Source organism: Macrobrachium nipponense, chromosome 17 (assembly GCF_015104395.2).
Source record: "Macrobrachium nipponense isolate FS-2020 chromosome 17, ASM1510439v2, whole genome shotgun sequence".
Lineage (NCBI taxonomy): Eukaryota > Metazoa > Arthropoda > Malacostraca > Decapoda > Palaemonidae > Macrobrachium > Macrobrachium nipponense.
In genome coordinates this window covers 85,417,859-85,425,388 of record NC_087210.1, presented here as the reverse complement: position 1 = coordinate 85,425,388, position 7,530 = coordinate 85,417,859, and the positions used below count along the sequence as shown (strand labels likewise).

General features: G+C 36.2%; 1 long non-coding RNA gene across 1 annotated transcript in view; it reads left to right on the top strand.

Annotated features, from left to right (window-relative positions):
* Window positions 1-209: 209 nt before the first annotated feature.
* LOC135196094 (uncharacterized) overlaps window positions 210-7,530 on the top strand; it is a 72,844-nt gene continuing 65,523 nt past the window's right edge. Inside the window, exon 1 of the long non-coding RNA XR_010310323.1 lies at window positions 210-591. This is a non-coding gene — a long non-coding RNA (uncharacterized LOC135196094). The remainder of the gene's footprint in view (window positions 592-7,530) is intronic.

The window sequence follows — 7,530 nt, the reverse complement described above, 5'->3', positions numbered from 1 at the left end:
AGATTCGCTAACGTTCATTTTTTATAATATGTATAAGCAAGCAAACATTCTTCGTCCACATAAATAATATAATTTGTGGGCGTGGCATAAGAGCTGTATATATGGGGGGGTGGGATTATGCACCGAAGGAAGTAGAGGTGTGGACCCAAAACTATCCCCGAGAAAGAAGAAGAAGAAGTCAAAGAGACTGAGAGAGAGTGGGTCTGAGAATTCACTCAGAGTCAGTGGTGTTTTGGCCTCGATCACGAGCAGGTGGACCCTGTCTGCCTCCGCTATGGCCCTGCCTGCCACGCGCGCCGACGACCTACTCCGTGCCATTTGTCTCTCTTAGATGACTACTCCGCTTCCCAACCCTCGGACAGATAGACGGAAAGGCACTGGGCCGCTCTTCTTTTTTTATTTATTTTTTTTCGAAAGGATTTACCAAATTCTTTGCTCTCCACTTCTCCTCCGACCACCTGGTTCCTCCGTAAGCCGAAGATTCTGAAATCTGTCACCAGATTACTCGCCATAAAATGGAACCGAGTGTTTTTTTAGCCAGATTCTGAGTTTGGAGTTTCAGATTTTTGGGGTTTCTTACTCTCGGTCGAGGTAAGTTTTTTTTATTCTCGTTTTTTGTTTTGACCTTTGAGAGGTTATATTCGTAGCATTTGAATAATTTAGTTTGATTCATTAGAAAAAAATATATCTATGTTATTTGTGAACTTGGATGACGTAAGCTCTGAATACAGAAGAACTTTATCTTTACTCTGAACAAAAAATTTTTGAGACAATCATTACGTTTAGTTGTAAGCGATTTTGTTAAATTGTATTCCATTGGAAAATTGCTTATGACGCCAACATCTGTTAAAAGGAACTTGCATAAAGACTTGATCAATCGTAGTGATGAAGCGCTTGAGCATTCATTACCTGATGAATGTTGATGTCTGTTATGGCTTCACATGTGTTACACGCTAGTTTTGTGAATGTCTCGCCTGCACTCAGTATAACACATACACACACATACAAACATGCATACATTCATACACATACATATATACATAATATATATATATATATATATATATACATACATACATACATACATATATACATATACATATACATATATGTATATATATGTGTGCAAGTGATACATTGATAAAAACTTGTGTGTAGCAGAAGTCAAGCAAAAAAATGATGGATGACTTTCTTTCTTCCGCGTATCGTGAGTACGTAAATATAGAGCCACTATGATAAAAAATAAAAAAAATAAGTCCGACAAAATTAGGAGGTCAAGTGGTCAAGGCAGATGACCCAACACCGGGGAAACTGGGTCACATCAAGAAAGATCTTGATTGTAAAAGGAATAATGATCGTCTTTCAGTGAAGTCCTACGGAGGAAATTCTACAGTGTTAGGATGTTCGAAAAGGACTGGCAAAGGAATGGAATGCAACACAGAATTTAGGCCAAAGCCAAGAACTGGGACCTATGAGGTCATTCAGCGCTGGCAAGGAAACTGAGAGCAAGCAAGTGTATATAGGTATGAAAGGTGCAACAGGAGGAAAACCTCGCAGTTTCACTTTGAAATAATTGTTAGGAGAGGATAATATGAAAGGAGGTACAGCAAAAGGAATGAAAGGCGTTGCAGCTATAGGGGGCCGAAGGGACGCTGCAAAGAACCTTAAGTAATGCCTAGAATACATCACGTGAGGTGCACTGATGGTACTACAGCCCTTACGGGGGAATTGGCAAAGGACTGCTGGGGAGTCTCAATAGAGGAGCCAATCGCAGAAGGAGAACGAAAGTTTGTTTGGCATCAAACGGAACAGAGGAAGTACTTGATAATTCCTTCAAGTTTATTCAAGCGTATTCTCAGTATATTTAAGCATATTCACGGGGAGGAAGAGAAGAAAGAGGGATTATCATTAACTTCCTACGCTGCGACTCCTCCTGTTTGTGTCGTGAACGAAATCTGACACTTGGTCCCTCTGGTTTGTTTATTGGCCCTCACTGACTCCGGCATTACCGCCCCCTCCCCCCGCCCCCAAGGAAGCTATGAAAATGATACGTTAATAGTTATTTAACTGCTTGTTAATCCATCGTATCTAGGATGACTTAATATCACCAAGGAATATGTAAATATGTATATATATAATATCCACACACTCATAACACACGCACACACACACACACACACACACACACACACATATATATATATATATATATATATATATATATATATATAATATATATATATATATGTACAACATACATACTATACAATATATATAGTATATATATATATATATATATATATATATATATAGTGGTGTGTGTGTGTGTGTGTGTCTGTGTGTGTGTGTCTGTGAATGTACATACGTATAAAAATGGTGCGTCCGTTCCTCAAACATATTTTAACCAAAGAATTTTCAAACATCTAAAGAATAACACAATATCAGAAAAAAAAAAAAAAAAAAAAAAAAAAAAAAAAAAAAAAAAAAAAAAAATTAAACGCAAAAGTAAACATAGGAAAAATAATAATAAACGGTAATAACAGTATAGGCGCAGATAAATGCATACCATTAACTACGACCACCAAAGCGAGTTCAAAATGTTGTCAACAACGAGACCTCACGGGACCCCCCAGATGACAGGATCTCACAGTAGTACCTGAGTTACCTTTTGTCTGTCCTGACACTGAGCAATTCTGACTTTCCTTCCTTCCTGACGAAATATGACTGGGTCTGATTGTCACGGTTTTCGTGAGGTGATTTATTCTCGAGAGAAACGACCTCTTGGCAGAGAAATAAAGAGAATAAATGTACGAAATTCATGTGATCATTAACATATGACAGGAGAGAGAGAGAGAGAGAGAGAGAGAGAGAGAGAGAGAGAGAGAGGTCTCTCTTGGCAGAAATTAAGAGAGAAAATGTATGAAACGCTTGTGATCAGTAACCTGAAGGTTTATGTTGCAATAAAGAGAGAGAGAGAGAGAGAGAGAGAGAGAGAGAGAGAGAGAGAGAGAGAGAGAGAGAGAATAGAGAATTCATTATACAGTAATGAATTTGAAGCTTCTCTCTCTCTCTCTCTCTCTCTCTCTCTCTCTCTCTCTCTCTCTCTCAAGAAGGAATCGCATTCAAAAAGCAGGAAATCACGAATGTTATAAAGACAAAAACTAAAAGAAAATCAAAGGAAATTAGGAATATCAAAAGAAGAAAATAAATATAAAATAAAATGAAACAAAAAGTACATAAAATGAAATTTGGAATTAGGAATAAATGATGCTAAAAGAAGAAAATATAAGAAAATTTGCTAACAAAAAAATAAAATAATAAGAAATTAAGACGAAATTAAGAATGCTTTTCAAAAAAGAAAACAGAACTTAAAAGGGAAATTCGAAAATATATATTTTAAAGGAAATAAAAAAAAAAAAAACGATAGCAACACAAATCTCTGACGCCGAAACTAGGGCGCAAATATCCTCTCCTTCTCTCCCCCACTCTCCCCCCCCCCCCCCCCCCCCCGCCCCCCACCGCCCCCACACAAAAGCAAGAAATGGCAAGAAGGAAAGAAAAAAAAAGAAAATGCAAAAAGAGAGAAAGGATGGGATAAAAGGGAATTAAGGATGTCAAGGGAATCCATTACCCGAATTTCCACCCCCCTTAAATTAAGGGTATCCTGCGATAGCTGACCCGATTGAGTCCCGTGATTGGCGGATTTCCCAAATTAACGGCGCGGGCTTTGGGCCTCCCTGATGACTTCCCTGAATAGGGGGGGGGGGGGGGGGGGGGGGGGGGGGAGGGGGGTTTTTCGCGCCACGGACGGCGGCGGAAGGGACACCCCGCTGCAAGGTGAAAGGAGGGCAAGGAAGGAAAAAGGTGAAATTTTGGGGAAAAAAAGGTGTAATTGGGAAAAAGGTGAAATAAGGACAAAAGGTGAAATGGGAAATAAAGGTGAAGTGGGAAAAAAGTGAAATTGGGAAAAAAAGGTGAAATGGAAAAAAGGTGGTGAAAGAGAAAAAGGTGGTGAAAGAGGGAAAAAGTGCAAAGAAAGAGAAAGAAGGCGAAAGAGGGAATAAAGGAGAAATAGGGAAAAAGGTAAAATAAGGAAAAAAGGAAAAAGATAGGAAAAAAGGACAAAGAAATCAAAGACGAACAAACAAAAAGGACATCGAATGGCAAAAAAAAAAGTGTGAAAGAAGGAGAAATAAGGAAAAAAAAGTGAAAGAGGGGGAAAAGGACAAAGAACGAAAGGAAAGTAGGAAAAAAGGAAAAACGAACAAAAAAGGACACAGAAGAAAAAAAAGGTAAAAACGGACAACGAAGGAAAAATAAGGTGAAAGAGGGAAAAAGGAACAAAGAAAGTGAAAGGACAAAGAAAGAGAAAGAAGTCGAACGAGGACATAGAACGGAAAGAGATGAAGGTGAAAACTAGGAAGAAGTAGTATAAAGAAGGAGGGAAAAGGACGAAAAAAGGACAAAGGGTAAAAGAAAAAATTAATTATGAACAAAAAAGGGAATTTAGATCAAAATATTAATTATAGGGGATCATCATATATATATTATATATATATATATATATATATATATATATATATAATATATATATATATATCTATATATATATATATATATATATATGCATACATTCACCTTCACAAATTTTAGGCCCCACAAATGTCACTTGACGTTGCTGACAGTGACTATTGGAAAATGTCAAACCTGAAAGTTACGATGTTAAAGGTAAAGGAAACTGATTATTTCTCTCTCTCTCTCTCTCTCTCTCTCTCTCTCTCTCTCTCTCTCTCTTCTCAAAAAAAAGAAAAAAAAAATGTAATGAGTGGCATACTTCAATACAACACTATCCACAGGTCTCGGAGAAATTCAGAAAACGCGACAATTGATTCCAGATGGTCACATCACAAATGGACGACAATAATAGATTATACTGATTCAGACAGTGTAAATAGTAGGCGTATGGGGGAGGGGGAGGGAGTTAGGAGATGGACTCATCAACAAAGTACACTAAAACAATGACGCTGAAGTTAATGAGGTTTCAGTGTGTCAATGGATCGTTCAAATGGGAATCCGTGAAATGGCAAAATAAGTCGTTGTGTTAAGGTTACTCTTCAAATGGCTGATTGGAGCCACCGGTAGGATAATTGCTTCACTTCTTTTCTTTATTTCATTCGTGGTAATTGCTGGAATTCATTTAGAATCTATCTATCTATATCTATCTATCTATCTATCTATCTATATATATATATATATGATATATATATATATATATATATATATATATATATATACGTATACACACACACACACACACATACACTATATATATGTATATATCATATATATATATATATAATATATATATATATATATATATATATATATATATAGTATATATGAGTGCATTATATACAAATATTCAAATTGTGAAGATTCCTCCGGTAATGTTTTGCATAATCTCTCTCTCTCTCTCTCTCTCTCTCTCTCTCTCTCTCTCAAATAAAAGTTTCCAGAAATGTACTATACGCAATAAAGAGGAAGAAGAAAAAAACGCAATCCAACAGTAACATGACGTGTGAACAAACTGGACATCGGTTTGAAAGTTGCAAAGCGAGACATACGAGTTCATCAAAGTGCACGTACAAGGGTTATACAGTGGCACGCCCATGCATGCTCGTGCATATGGATGAAATGCTGGTGTAGCTGTGTTCTAGGGTCCCCTATTCGCGGGTATGTGCGTGTGTATACGTGCATACACATACACTGTCTCTCTGTTCTACTGCATGACACGTCTAGGGACCGACAAGATCAAACTACAATTTTCCCTTCGTTGTCGCTTGTTTACATTTGGTTTAGATAAATCTTCATGTTTTTTTTATTCGTTATATCTCCAGATTTTATTCATTACATTTTCTTACATCTTCAGCTGTTTATTCATTTTATCCAGCTTTTTATGAATAATTTATTCATTACATCTTCAGCTGTTTATACACTGTATCTCTAGCTTTTTATGAATGATTTATTTATTACATCTTCAGCTGTTTATTCATTGTATCTCTAGCTTTTTATGAATGATTTATTCATTATATCTTCAGCGGTTCAGCTGTTTATCCATTATATCTCCAGCTTCTCATTCATTACATCTTCAGAGTTTAATTCATTATATCTTCAGCTTATCATTCATTACATCTTCAGCTTTTATTCATTATATCTCCAGCTTTTTATTCATTATATCTCCAGTTTCTCATTCATTACATCTTCAGCTTTTTATTCAATACATCTCCAGCTTTTTATTCATTACATTTTCAGCTTTTTATTCATTTGGATTTACACTGAAATTTTAATGACGTAAACAAACTATAAACAATTAGAAGACATCAGTCTTAACAGAAATGATACCGTCGCATTCTCGTTTACATTGGGCATCCGGTTTATATACATCTTCAGCCTTCCATTCATTGTTTATATCTTCATTCATTCGAACACACACTGCCTTTTCAGTAACTAAAAAAAATACTATTATTAATTTCGTAACTGGTTACCTTAACGACTGATTGAAGTAATCTCTTTTACATCGGCTATTTGGTTTATACGCACTTCAGCCTTTCATTCATTATCTACATCTTCATTCATTTGAACCTGCACTATCCTTTCAATGACGGAAACAAAATATCAATTTTAACGCATCACTTGTCTTAACAAAAATGAATACCGTCGTCTTCTCTTTGACATAAGGCATTTGGTTTACACATCTTCAGCGTTTCAAATTCATCATCTACATCTATATATTTTATTTTTTTAAATCTTATACAATAAGACTTGTCTAGCTAAAACCACTTGTAGTACTTGCGTCCCAGTTGCTACTACAGGAAACTGAGTCACGTGAGAATTTGTAGTTATTTTCATTCAATTGAATCTGCTATGTATCCTGAACGAAGAAAACAACGGAACAGATTACCGAATGCGGCGCGTAATTATCGTACAACGCAGATTCGACGAGCTGGGGGCGGGGGGAGGGAATTATCTAGATCCTTCGTACCTGACGAAGTCGTGTTCCTGTAGATCTGGGGGCAAATCTGCGAAATCTCATCGAAGTCCGATATGTGGAGAGCGATATTTTCCCTTTTTTTTCGTAAAGTTCTTTCTTTCTTTATTTTTTTTCACCTTACCGAGTCTTTACATAAAGCAGAAATTAGTATTCGTCCGGGATTCGGATTAGCGTCAAGATGGCATAGACGTGGCAAAGTCCAATTCAGGAAATCAAGAGAAGAGCAATGAAATGATGTCGTTTTCCGCTATGGAAGGTTCAAGGGGTTAATGCTGATGACGGGCTGGTTAAGTACTACAGTTTCTGTTACGGTGTTGTCGTTTTTGTAAATTTTTGTAATGTCATATCAACCGATTTCATATATATAAAATGTACACATATACGTATATATATATATATATATATATATATATATATATATATATTTATATATATATATATACATATATATGTATCCTGAACGAAGAAAACAACGGAAC